Source organism: Lonchura striata, chromosome 1A (genome assembly GCF_050655825.1).
Source record: "Lonchura striata isolate lonStrDom1 chromosome 1A, ASM5065582v1, whole genome shotgun sequence".
NCBI lineage: Eukaryota > Metazoa > Chordata > Aves > Passeriformes > Estrildidae > Lonchura > Lonchura striata.
The window spans coordinates 11592594-11607708 of NC_140741.1; the positions used below are offsets into that span (position 1 = coordinate 11592594).

General features: G+C 37.4%; 1 protein-coding gene across 14 annotated transcripts in view; it reads right to left on the bottom strand.

The window, feature by feature from the left end:
* Positions 1-15115, bottom strand: part of PLEKHA5 (pleckstrin homology domain containing A5) — a 165810-nt gene that overhangs the window by 130474 nt on the left and 20221 nt on the right. The window lies entirely within an intron of this gene.

The following is a 15115-nucleotide window of genomic DNA, read 5'->3' on the forward strand; positions in this document are numbered from 1 at the left end:
TTGCTATATTTTAAAACTTTAAACTGAAAGTTTTTCACTTTGTAATATTATACACTTCTAACTAACTATACTCATATTTTTAGCATTATTAATTAATTTTAGAAATATATTCCATAGTTTTAAGTTAAATATAATGCTCTTTAAAGAGTTAAAATTAGTTTGGATAGAAAGTTTAAGATTCTCAACATTTAAAACCCCAACACAGAACCATTGTCTCATTTACAAAATTGAAAGGCTCAAATAAATATGATCTACTGTGAAACACATGCCATGTGCTTCTTGCAAAACACAACTGTGCGTTCCTCTTGCCCCCAAGAACTCCCCAGTAATACGTAACTGGCCAGGGACTCTGTGTCCAGGGTCCAAATCACTTCAGCTCAGTGCTTCTGCTTCAGCATCATGCAGATATTGCAATTTCAGCCCAGCACCTGCCCGTGTGACAGCTACACTTGTGCCAGGGGCCCTGCACACACCTGCAGGGACCCCTCTTCCTGCACAGAAATTCAGCACAGCCCTTTCTGCCAGTACCTCGGGGCTCAGATCACTATCTTTTAAGGAACTGAGCAGCCAAGTTTGTTTGCATCGATGTTTAAATACAACTCCTTTGTTTGCAGTAAATTCCTTAAAGAAAAGTCAGTTTGTTTTGTGGAAACACTCCATAGATATTATGGACTACACTATGCACATCAAAATTTTTACATCTATATATAAATATTTATATATATATATATATATATATATGACATTATACATTTATATATAATTCTATATTAATTATCTATTTCAGCATTATATATTCCAGCCATTTGCTTCATAACAAAATGAGAAAAAATTTTTTTGTTCTGCATTTTTGCAGCTGACTGTGCCACAGTAGTCACCTCTGCTATTTAAGTTACAGTTAAAACTAATGTCGGCTGTCTTTATGCACTTAAATGAAAGATAGATAGTGGATTACTTTTTCACTTCTATATGAAATATTCAAATGAAGCAAATACATCTAGCAAGGGGCTGTGTAAAATTTATAGATTACAGATATTAAGTGTTTAATATAATAATTGTGTAACTGCAATGCATTTTTGCTGGAAAGGCCCCTAGGATCCATTAAAACAGGAAAAGTAGGCATTCATGAACATTTTTAATAGTCAGCAAGGTAAACATCTAAAAAATTAAGAACTTTTACTCTGCTGCCTTAATTGACATTTCAAAACTAGGAGACTTCTGACCAGAAAGCAGCAGCAAAGGATTACATAATGGAAGGCACTCTTACAACACCAAATACTATCAGATTTCTGTAAAAGGAAAAAAGGGTCAATTAAAAGATTCGCTAATTGAAAGAAGGCACATCACAAAATGTTTAAAATCCTGAGCAGTCACAATCCATGAAAACTTTTGAACAGATGGGAAAACAAGCAGGGAAATACATCAGAAACAGATGATATTATTTTGACTATTGTCCATTTCCTGCTGATGAAAAAGTCATAGCCTCTTTTAAAACCCTGTGAGCAATTAAAAGATCATAACAAGCACATTTTGCAGTAATTGACTACAGAAGCAAGTAGAAGAAACAGGAACAGAACTTTAAAAGCAAAACCTTTGGTGCCAAGGACATTACACATTTCAGGTAGGTTTGGTTTTGTTTTCAAATGCACCTGAGGAGCTACAGATTACTCCCATAGGTTATCACCTGAAACAGAGCACAGGAAAAGGAAAATTTAAGCTACTATTTCTGCTTCAATGGCCTCTCTTGGCTGACAGAGTAGAGCTGTAGTCCCACATTCCCTGGAGGAATGATCTGTGGAAAAAAGGGTGTTCAGAGATGTTCAGCACAGCACAGAAATTTCCCCAGTTTCCAACAGAGGGATCTGGCCAAACTTGCATGGTAGTCTTTAAAGTCTCAAAATAAAAGTCAGAGGTAAACCAACCACATGGAGTAACTTATTCTTACCTCTGTGGGAAGCAGAATTTAAACATGCCAACAGCCAGGCTATATAAAATGGGGAAATGTCACATTTATTTTAAAAAACAAACAAACAAAAAAACAAACAACCAAAATAACACAACAACAAACAAACAAAACACCACCAAAAATAACCCAGAATATGTTAAGGCAAGCAAGTGGCAAGATGTTTAGATTTATTTGAGATCTTTAAGTTTAATATGATCACTTAAAAAAGCTGCAATCTTTTCCAGTTAATAGGCTGCTTACAGGTCATGAACAGACCTTCAGAGGAGGCACCCTTGTAGCCCAGTGGGCAGCTGCAAATCAGCTGACACTTATTCCAATAATCTGAAAACTAGTTTTATTAAAAGAGATTCTTAAGGTGTAAACAACTGCAAGATCAAAAAAAAATATTGTTTAGATTATTTTTTTTTTTGTATTTAAAAGGTGCTAAAAATCCACAGCACTGCTAAATCTTATCCTTTTCTGTAATTCCATAAGAAGCCACGATAGGGAATTATTCATTGTCACAAGTGTCAATGTCAAGCTGTGACCATCCCGACTCTGGACAATTTGTGAAAGAATCCTTTGATGTGGATTTAAATTAAAAGGGCTCTTCCTCTTGCCCCCAAGGTGCAGTAAAATTCAAATGCAGACCTCAGTATTCTGGCTTCATTTATAAATTAGTTTTTGACTGACAGAAGACTTCCAAGAGATTCTCTTTAAGGTAGATGGGTAGATAAGAAGGTGGCTGTTAATCATATCCATAACATGCATGCACATTGCAGCTACCAGTCTTTAAATTACCAGGATTTTATATTTTTAGCACTTGAAATTCTTGCAGAAGCAAAATTATGCTCCTAACATTTCTCAGAAGAAAAAAGCAAGACACTTCAGTATTTTCACATTTAATAGCTACTTGAATTAAGGGCTGATAAGGATCTGTAACTAATTGATTAAGATGCCAGTTGATATCCACTAAAGATAAAATACAAATGAGCAAAATCCTCTCATATATTATATACACAATTCATGCCTGTCTACTTTTGGGAAAAAATGGAAATATTAGTTCCATCAGGTTACTTGAGGTTATGAGAAGACTTCAAACACTTCTGTGCATCTCCTCTCCCCAGAATATCTAAAAATTGATAATTGACAGCTCAGGGATGCACTCTGGCAATTCAAGAGTTAAGGCACATAAAAATACGTGCTAATTTGTGAACTGTAAGCTAAAGATTTTCTTTATGATGTGCAACAGGAACATCTCTTGCTGCATTGTCTTTCCTAAGAGAATGACACAAAAAAACCTTTGGTAGAAGTGGAGAAGGAGCCTTCTAACATCTAAGCAAGGAAACCTCTTACACCACTGTAAAATGCTTAAATCTGTCTGAAAGTAAATTCATTAAGAGATCAGCTCAGCTTCCATATCTTGCAAGTTTGCAGTAATAATCCCCCTCCATTCGTTCTTTACACTTATTTATGTAACATATATAGTGTAGTCCATTTTCTACCATATTCAGATTGGAGACTCCCTTCAGAAAAGTTTCAGGATGCATCTGCTACTTCAGGCACCTTCTCACCCAGAATGACTTAAAACAGTTCTGAACTACCTACCACTTTTGACAGCTACTCAACTTCATTATTTCAGAAGTCACTGCTACTGGTGAATTCTAAGCACCAAAAGACTTGGAAGGTGCTTGACTATGCCCCCTTGCCCAGGCAACAAATTCAAAATCTCAAAATCCTTAATGCTGAACAACTTTTATTAGCACTGTATTGAGTCATTCCTTCTGCTCTTGCGCTTCCCTTTTCTTAGTTTTGCTGTTTCTGTTTTCATTTATTTTAATTTATGAGTTGTCACGCAATAAATTCAACTTACACTTATTTTTTTGTAGGTACCAATGTGAAACACCATTATCCATGTTAAAAATCAACACACACTCGCATTCATGGAAGTACTTCCTGCCTTAAGGGGTTTTTGTTCTGTCTTAGTGTTGAATCTTCTTCCTAAAAGATTAATCTCCATAAGCCAAATTTATTTAAATATTTTGGTTTGAAAATTATAAATCCCAGTTACACAAAGCTGTGTTTATGAAGTCCTACAGTTCTCACTTGTTCCTTCTTTCACACTAGCATGACACACTATTTTCTCAACAAAGCAAAAAAAAGTCAACACCAGCATTAAGTTTGTATAATCCCAAATGATTTAAAAAAGGAGAAAAAATATATAAAACAAGAAAACCCTTAAGAACTTCACAGCAGTCATACTCACCCTGGGGCCTAAAACAAGTTTTTCCTGTTGACCACACCAACCATAAAGTTCATAGTTTAGTATGGAAGAACACACTCCAATTAAGCAGTGGTGTACAGAAAGGATGCTTACCTTTTCCTTTTGTGCTAGTCCTTGCTCATTTATAATCCAGGTAAGATAATTAATTGCCAAAGCTCCTCCGCCCCTGCATTACTCATGTGTTTTAAGCAAGAAGTGGAACAAAACAGTGAAAAGCTTAGGAGACACTGTGTTTAAATTAAAGAACACAAACAGCTAAGCCAGCATTTTATTGCTATTACCTGTTTAACTACGCTTGAAAGACAAGGTCCTGAACTGGTTGTAAATTGTAAGCTCTAAGTTCATCACCTGCACCACCACCCAGGAGAGCTACAATCACATGGACAACATTGTGCAATACACTTAATAAACTTAATACAAATCTTAACCCCACGTTCACCACAGTTTCCTTGGGTAATTTCTGATAGCTACAACACCATAGGTCTTAAAGCAATAAATTAATTTTGCTGATCAACGTCCTCCATTATTCCACGTGGTCCTGGTAAAAAGGACTCACACAAAAGCAACTGACTGCTTTTCTTGCTCCCAAAGATGAGGTTTTTCATGTTTGAGCAAATGCTCATCAAAAGGGATGCTAAGCACCTATGGAACAAGTTTTACAGGCATGATGTCAGGTGAGAAAGATACTGAAGTTTTGGACACAGGATTGCTCATTTTTAGAGGTATCTAAGAAAAATATTTGGTGGATCTTTTTTCTAATTTGGAAAACTGATTAAATATCCAAATGACATAAAAAAATAGAGAGAGGAAAATATTACAAGATAGCTCTCTGAAGCTCAAAAAAATGAGGCACTTTCACACACTGCCAAAACAGACATAATAACAGGACTCTTTCCCATAGATGAAAAGTTTTACTTTATGCTTTGAAGCATATTATTAATCTAAAATACAAGTGCTTATTCCACTTCATTTTAACCTGTTTGCTTTATGAAAGAAAAGGTGAGGGCTATAGTTTAACACGTGGGTGACTTCAACAAGAAGCTCGAGTTCTGTTTGTCTTCTGCTTCTATGAGTCAAAAAACAATCCCTGTCCTAAATTCCCAAACTACTCTTGCTCAGAGCTCTGAACTCCCATTCTGACATTTAATACCCTCCTTAAGCAGCCAAGCTGCAAAGTCAGGAGTAGTCTCTACTTAAGCAAACCCAAATCGATGCAGTCAGAACCGGATCACTCCCCGAGTACAGGGACAGCATTCCCAGCAGGAACAGGTGTGTGCAATCTCATTTTACAGTCTCTCTGTCTAGGAGGAAGGTTCTGAGCCCATTAAGCCTCAATAGCCCTTCATCATTTACAGCCTTTAAGTACAGAGTTAGTGGTTCCTTCTCCTGTGCTAAACTCCTGCAGTTTTCTTCCTAAATAACACTTTTAATAGAAGAGCACTATTTGAATACTCAGAAATAACCCACCACAAGGAACACCCACCCCTAAGCCCCTCAACAAATGTACACTGATTTTACTTCCAAAACCACCGGCAAAGAAATTAGCATGAGTTAGATAAAAGATCAAAGCTTCTCATAGAAGGTGACACAACTGCAGCCATGACTCACATTCATTCTGTTTCTGAAAGAAAAACAGGTTTGACCAAGTGAAGAAGTTGCAGACTCAACATGTAGGGTAAGGTGTTCTCAATATCCTGCTCCCTAAATGACCTGCTTACAGTGTCGCTGTTATTCTTGCAAATAGTTTGTCTCGTCCAGATGAAACCATGTCAGTCAAATTGAATTTTCCCAAAAAAATTTTAAAAGGTGTCTTTTTAAACTTATTTCCCCCTACACTATTCACAGCAGCTACTGCCATGATGGGGTAGGCAGCTGGGGTTGCCCATGCACCCTAAAAGTCAGAATTTCCTCCAGTCTATTCCTCATTGTACCACTTCTTCATCTCTACTTCCAAATTTTTTCCAGACACGTGAACTAAAATTAACTGCAGCGATGATCTCACCAACACAGATTCACTCAAGGAGGTGCCCAAAGTTCATGCTTGTTCTATTTTCTGAAGGCTGGAAAACACCACATTTTGGAAGGCATCTGGTTAGGCAGCCTTCTCTGTGTTCTACCAGGGAATGTCAAGAAATTTAGGACACGTTAAAGATGTGAAAGCACAGTGGAAATCTCTAACTGCAATCAAACTGGAAATACTTGCACACAACACAGAACTATGCAGCATTGCTGCTTTGGTCTGGAACTAGCACAGAAGTATGCCAGAGATTAAAAACAAACAATCCAAAAACCTTTATATGCTCCAGAAAATTCACTCAGGAACGATTTCTTGATTAAGCAGCAGATTCTCTAGCGTATCGCACAGAAATTAATTTTTGAATTTCTCTATAATATTTTTCCCACACAGAAGAATAAATGCTTCCATCTATTTACACAAATCCTTGTAGGGATTAATCATGTTTGAGCTCTAACCCACAGCAGGCATGTTTGAAATTACTTACAGCAGATAAATGCCATTATAAACATGTAACAGATTCATCCCTTCATGGTCACATTTGAACCCTGTGCCTGTTTGTTTGGCTTCCCCTGGGCTGAAACCAAGGCTGAGGACAGCACCACCTAAGTCAACACCACTCCAGCAAGAATCTCACAGTGCTCTCATACTGACAGGTGACAACAGCTACAAGATAAACTGAGGTTTTAAATACAGTGGCAAGAGGGAAGATGCACAAGGAAAACAGAGGCAATGAGATGACCAAGGTGTCCAAGGGTAGCTGTAACCATACTTGTTGCCTTTCTTCCACACAAAGAGGCAAAGCTGGTTTTCTCTGAGGTGATCTGCATTTGCCACAGGAAAGTTCCACTAATTGATGCTTCCAGAGAGAGCACAATACCCAGTCAATCAAAAAAAGTGACCTCAACTGAGTTACAAGTCTGTGTGTGACCACAGCCACAAGCCCAAAGCTTCTCCCCACAATTATTTCTTGTACCTATGGAATAAGATCAGGAAATTCATCTACTGGCATGACAAGTCAGTAGTCACAAAAGACAGTAAACATAAAAAAAAAAAAATTCCCCAAATAAGCGCATTTGTTTTCAAACTTCCAAAACAGATGCTCTAGGAAAAAAAAAAAAAAAAAAAAAATCAAGATGAGTCTCCATCAATACACATTTTTCACATTTTTACAGAAGTCCATGCTCCTCTCTTCCCATTTTGGAGTCCCACTTAACAGAGGGAACCGTTAAATGTTTAAATTAGATTTGAAGCATAAATTAAACTAGGATTACTTCTAACACAGTGCAACAGACTCAAATCACAAAAAACCCTCAATAGTGCAAGTACCAACAACAGGCTCCCTAAATTTAAGGAAGTTCTGCCTCTTTTTACCACATTTACAGATAACATTTCCATCTACACTACATCAATTAACACTAAAAGCAAAAAATAAGACTGTACTGGTTTTTAGACTTCTAGGTCTTTTGAAAAGAACAGAAAGAAAAGAAAAATGGAAGCACCTATGTATCACATCAATATATATATACAAAATACAATCATGTTACGGAGAGAGATGTTTAGTACCTAAAAACCTACACACACCTGAGACTTCGTAACATACAGTTTGTTTGAACGAACAGCATCAACAGTCAACTCAAATAATAAATATATAATTGTAGCTTACATCTGCACTGTTAAAAATGCTTGGAGCCCTACTCTTATTAGCATTGCTTAATTCAACTTACTTTACACACACAGCAAACCAGAAACATCAAGGCAAGCATTGTGCCTATAACAATTATAAGTAAATATTCAACTGCCACTGAATTCAAAACAGAACAAAAAAAAAAAACAAACAAGAACAATAATAACAAAAGATCAAACACCTTATTTGATTTATGCTTTATCAAATCAAACTTAGTTTGTGTGATAACACCCAGAAAAGCTGTCACACTCAATTATCCTCCAATTTAATTAAAAATAATTTAGCATAAAATGCCCTCTGGACAAGCACATATAAAAGCACAAAAACACATTACAAGTGTAAAAAAAAAAAAAAAGGCATAAAAGAACAAACTTCAACATTTGAGTTCTTCTGCGGTCTACCCACAAGGAAAAAACCAAAAACATGAATCAAACAAACACTATATCAGCATCATCCATGGAATTGAAAGTGTTTAAGAAGCAAAAGAGATTTTCCTCTCTTACACAGTAATATTTTACTGGACCAAACCAGAAATGAGACAACTTGCAACACTGCTCTGCAGCCTCACTGCATATTTTTATTCGGGCTACTTTACCATAAAGCTCTCCCAAGAAGGTACACAAGCAATTGTTTTGTTTGGCTGCTGCTGTTTTTAGACAATTTAAAGATACTACCAAGCTCCCTCTACTGTTCTATTTATTCCTGAAATGTAAGTAAAGCACAAGCCCAGGAAAAATGCCTTGTCCTAGACAGGTCTGCATCGTAAAAGAAGAGATAATTTGATTGCAAAATTCTTTTCAACTTTTTTTAAAATAAATTGCAAAGTGCTACATTTCAAATTCAATGTCATATAGAGAAGATTTTCTTTAATAGTTACTGTAGCATTTAGCACTTACAAACAAAATATTACAAACTAATAGGAAGCAGAAATAATCCTTGCTACAAAAATAAAAATATAAATAAAATTTATCAATGTAATAAACCCCACTAAAAACACTAAACAAAGTAAAAGCATTGTAAATTTCACCTTCATAGATCACCACTTCAGGACAAACTGGTGCCTTAACCCACTTCCATTAACTTTTATTCTAGATATTCTGGATTTCAAATATTGATCTTTCATCATATCCACTCAGATATATATGTAAGGGGGTGCTCAAGCATTCTCTTAACATCACAGCAAACTCCAGCACTGCAAATAAAGTCAAACTGCAGCTTTTGTGAGAAGCCTGGGCATGGTGCTTACTCCCATATTCATCCCAATCCAAAGGGCATTCCATCAGTCAGCTGTGAACTAACTTTGAGTCAACCACCTCAGTTTGAGCTTCAGTTCCTTCCCAGGTACTCACAGCTGAGATTCTAAATTCTACATTCAAGGTCTTGATTTTTTTTTGTTCAGGGGTACTAAACTGAAAATCACCTCTCACTGGTATTGGGATCCACAAAGGCGCCCAGTTTTCATCTTTACTGAACAAGCTGCAATTTCAGAGACATTCCCAACTCTCTGTAACCTACAACCGTACTGGCAACCACAAAAGCACCCAAAAAACCCAGCCTCCACTCAGCCCGATATCAGTCACTTCTCAGAACTGAGATTTGCGTTTGCATTTTTGCTTAGTGCTCATCCTTCCACATCTTAGCCACAAGCTGATGTCCATGGTGGAAAAAAAAATACTGTAGTATTATCATCTTACAAAGAGCCACTGCTTCACTGACAAAACATCACCCCATGATTTAGGCTGGGAGACACCTCTGGAGCTCATTTATTCTGACCCCGTGCACCAAGCAAGAACAGCCTCAGACCTAGCTCAGGTTAATTAGAACCTTGTGCACTCAAGTTTCAACAATCTTCAAAGACAGAGACCCCACAGCCTTTCTGGTCAAGAGCTGAGATGAAGCAGGTCACAGATTATGCTCCTCTCATGGATAATTACATCTCCTTATCATCAAAAGCTGGCAAAAGCCCCTGCCATTGCTGACAAAATGATATTTGCTGTGTCAAATAGCACTGGAAGAGTTAGCAGCAACAGCAGCAGCTGTCAATTCCCAATAAGAGAGTTTCTACACTGAGAACTGTTTCTGACAGTATTTTTCAAAGCACAACCATCTCCTGAAGTCATCTTGCCAATACTGACAAAACTCTGGGTATTCAGTCAGAAATACTGCCTCTGTTTCTAGGCATAGAGGTCCATATATTTACTGCTATGCTGTGATAACAGGTGGATCAAACACAGAACATGTTTTCTGCCTTTTCAACCCAGCAGACACATCAAATAATCCATGGACAAAAAACAGTGCTTACAAACAAGTCAGCTAAATGAATGGTCTTTTCTCTTATTTTATTAATGTGATGAATGACTTGCTGAATCACTTCTGAACTCTTCTTTTGTTGTTTGGGGTTTTTGTTTTGTTTAGTTTTAATAAATTATAATAACGAGTCAAAGACAACCTAAAGATTCAAAGTCCCCCAGGAACTTGCAATCAAAGTAAACACTCCTTTTGCCATTATTTTATATTTGGTGCTTCCCTCCTTGATTGAAAAACAAACCTTTACCTGCTCAGTCAGCTTGGCACTCATTTTCTTATTGTTAACTTCAACAGTTTAGTCTCTAGATATGATGTAAAATTCCAAGAGAGGAGTTCAATTTTTGACATTGAAACTGGCAGAAAAAACTATACTAAATAGCAAAGTTAGTCTCATATGCATTCAAACACATGTGACAGCCAAAAGAAAACATGTAGGCAAAGTAGCTTTACCCCAGTCCCAAAGTCACTTTTAAAAGTTCCTAAAAGTTTAGACTTGTACCTACAAGTGTAATCCATAGGTGTTACACTCATTTCACAGAGTTCTAGTGATTTAAGATCTCAACACATACTGCTAAACAATTCTACAGTTCTGATGAATTCCCGCAAGTATAGTTACTTTTTAACTTGACTCATCTTCCATTTCAGCTATACCCAACAATATTATTTTTCAAACTTCTGTGAACAGACAGGCAAGTCATTCAACTCAATAAACAGTATTATCAGTTTTGCTGGGTTCTAAAGTTTCTGCTGATTTTGGAGGCAGCATAAAAGCAGATTTCAAAGAATATCTTCACATCTTTATTTCAAAATGCCTCCTATGCTAGAAATAGCACCTACTTGCTGTTTTAGTTAAATCAAAGAAAGCTTTAGGTATAAATAGAAATACAAGTGAACTGCAGGGAAATACTGAGCTGGCATTATTTAGGTATGCACATAAAAACACTGTATAAAAACTATAAGCAAATCTACATGTCAGACTTTTCCCCCATATAGCAGTACCAGGCAGTTCGATATTTAGTGAGAAACACTGCAGCATTAACAAACCCTCTTTAGGCACATGGAGCCTATGCTAGCATAAAAGTCTTTTCCCTGAATAGCTGAAACTGTCTGAGGAGCTGGTATTTGCAGCAGCTCTTCTGGAAAGTGGCAGAGGTTCACATCAGCTCATATCTCGCTGTAAAGTAGTCCTACAATTGACACATTTTCAGTTTGATGAGATTTGCCCTGTGGTTGGATGACTGGAAAAGTTATGATAAGAGAGGAAAGACTTCATGACCACAGGAAAATGAATCTGTGACACTGATAACTTTTATAGTTCCAAGCCAATCTCAGCCAAGATGAAGCAATCCTGGCAAAGTGCTCCAAAGGTACCATGAAAACACAAGCAAATAAAGAAAAAACAAAAAACCCTGAACACTTTTCTCCTTGGAGTGAGCCATGAAATTTGAGCTTGGCAAACCCACATCCATTCTGTGGAATTCTCTGTCTGCAGCTTGGATAGTTCAGCCTGGAGAAGAGAAGGATTAGGTGTGACCTAATTGTGGCCAGTACATGAAGGGAGCCTACAGGAAAGATGGAGAGGGATTATTTCTAAGGGTCTGGAGGGACTTCAAACTGACAGAGAGTAGGTTTAGACTGGATATTAGAAGAAATTCTTCCCTGTGAAGCTGGTGAGGCCCTGGCACAGGTTGCCCTGTGGTTGCCCCATCCCTGGAAGTGTCCAAGGCCAGGCTGGATGGGGCTCTGAGCCACCTGGGATAGTGGAAGGTGTCCCTGACATGGATGAGCTTTAAGGTCCCCCCCAACCTAAGACATTCTACAATAAAAAATTGTACAGCAGAGCCTGAAGAAGATCCATTGTCATCTTTCCCCTATTCTGCTTACATACTTTCTACTGTCAGCACTTAAAGCAGCCTCAATTCACCATTGCTTCCAGCCTGCTCAAAAAATACACATCAAACAGTGGCAGACAGCAAATGCTGCTTTGACAAATGCAGCCTTTGACATAACTTCTAAGTTATGTCACATTCCTTGTCTTCTTTCCTGTATTCCAATTTCTTCAGCTATTACAAAGAGTTCTGCAAGAATTAGGTCCCAAGAGTTTTTTGAAGAGAACAAAAGTTAGAAAGCTGCACCCCAATAATTTTTTTATGTGGACATGCCACCACATTAGATTAGGTGCTAGTAATTATGTGAGCTAAAAAACTGGCACAGAAAACAAAAACTATTTTTAGGTAAAAATATATTTCAAGTGTCATTATTTATGCAAAAGAATTTTAAAGTAACTGCACAGAAAGCTGTTGTAGTCCCTCTAGAGTGGACTCCATTTTCCATTTAGACTTGCTTCTGTAAGACAGGAGATTTTTAATTTTTTTTTTCCAAAGTTCCGTTCATGCTTTTGCTGTCAGCAACCTGGCTTAGAAAGCTGAAGGCAGTGCCAAGATACTGGTTGCTGACTTCTCTGCCAAACAATTCTTCTATTGTTTCTCAGGATTTAAACTGACTTCTTTTTGGATAAAGGAGTAGTCACAAACCAATCCAAATTAAAGAGCCTGAAAATTGGGAAAGCATGGCAAGATCTTTATCAGCATTTGGAAACTCACTCAGCTATTCTTCAATTTTGTTATTTCCTTATTCTCTCTGCAGAAATGGATAACCATGCGAAAAAAAAACAAAACAAAACCACCAAATGCCTTTAAAAGCTTTAGAGGATACCTGATAGGATTTCATTCAGGCAGTGTTGGTAGAAGCTTCACAACCTAATTTCTGGTGATGAACAACTTAAACGAACAAACTTGATTTAAAAAGTGTTCATTTCCAATATTCTTCTTACTCAGTTCTCCCTTGTTTACTAGAGCCCATGAGAACCCAGGTTTCCAGTGCTATTAGATAACTTATTCCTGATCTTGCTCCCCTCATCCCAAATGAGAAATCATTAAAAGCACATGAATCCTACAGCAGGAATCCAGCTGGTGGTATATGAAGCAGCTTTCGCCAGCCAAATTCTCTTTATAGCATTTTCTTCATATTTTAAAGATGTTTCAGTGGCACATCCAGCAAATTTAGGAATTGATTTCCATCCTTTGAGAGAGTTTACAACTCTATCCCCATAAATGCAGTTTAACAGCAAAACCCATCATGTGTGTCAGACCAGTAACGTGTATTTCCACTCTTCCATGCATCTAAAACGGAACAACACCACAGGTTTTCTGTTTTGTTTGAGAATACCGAGCCCAAAACACCAAACCTTTCACAGAAGCTTCTAACAGAGATTTCTTGTCCTCCAAACCCTTTTGGAGTTGTGTGTATACAACCTACAGAGATTTACCCTTAGCAATATTACAGTAAGTATTTGGCTTTCAGATTTTATGAATATGCAACTCTATATTCTGACATGATTGTCTTAGAGAAACAGAAATTCATGGTCAGAGTTGATCAACACTGAGATCCATATGTAACAAAGCTTCTGGATTCATTACTCATATAAATTCATAGTTTCACTAGTTAAAAGGGGGAAAAAAAAACCCAAAACACAAGCCCTTAACTTTATGATTAAACCTATAATACATTTTCCAATGAATTTATTTATTGAAAGAATAACATAGAAAAGGTAGTTATTTCCTAATAATTCAAGTACTGATCTGAAGCACTGAGTTAAAGAAAAATCATTCTTCAAAGCCCGTGTGCTTTGAGAGAACAAATCTTTTGGGAAGAAGGGAAAAAGAAAGAGAAGATTTTCTTTTCAAGTAAGTAAACATTTCACCATTTAGTCTGTTGTAAGCATCTTACTCTACCCTCCCCAAGCTTGTATCATTCTAAATTAATCTCTTACTATCTCTAAAATGATCTCATAGGATTTCTGAAAGCAGGTACAAGTTTAATACTTCAAATCTATTTATAACCTGAAAAACAATTCAGCTTTCAAATCTCTTTGCCAGATTCCAACTCACTTACCCAAACCCCTTTGTGTAAAAAGTCAATTACACCAGTCTGAATCAATACTCAGGCAGCAGACAGTATCCAGTGATTTCATAACTTTTATGTTTCTCTCATTAAGTCTCTGTGCACAGTAAAGCTTCAGTAGGAAGATCAGTAAGATTTTCATGTTTACATAGTTTATTTTCAAAACAAGCTAAAGCCAAAACCTCACTATAAGCCAACTATTAAGTCTTCCCATGCAGCCATGCTTTGTGCACACACAGCACCCATCAAAGCTTTCGTGATAAGATACCAGTCAGAGATACTCTGCAAGAGCTTCTCTAAGTACCTGCAGCACCATAATTAAAACAACATTCCTCTCACTGACTCCTGGCAAATTAATATGTATACCCTGGTGATGAATGCTGCTCTCCAGAGCTGCTGAAGCAGGGCTGGGATCAGCAGCCAACACCTGACATGGGTGGGATGCACAGGGATGCCTTGTTTTGGCCATTACAAAATTCACAAGTGGGCTCCCAAATGAAGGAGTGAGCACAGGATTCCATGACTGCACGTGGAAACACTTCCCACATATTTTCAGCCGCTTTCCTGAACGACAGACATTTCTTTCAGACCTTGGAACATCAGCCACAAGGGCCAGCTCTTCCTGATCTGTGATTCCTCCTGCTAGTTCTCTTCTTGGAATATACAGCAAACCTGTTCTTCACCTGCCTTTCAACCATTTCTAACTCTGAAGACTTACACTCCTCACATCAGCCCTCTGTAAGTATTCCAGGCATTCCCCAAATGAAGCTCTTCCATCTCTGAGCACCCCTGTGTCTCCAGTTCTATTGTATCATTTTCCTGTTAAACCAGCACTACTTTACAGTAGAACTATGCTCCTATTTCTAGACATGCTGAACTGGAACAGCATTATTTCAGATGTCAGGCCTTTAAAAA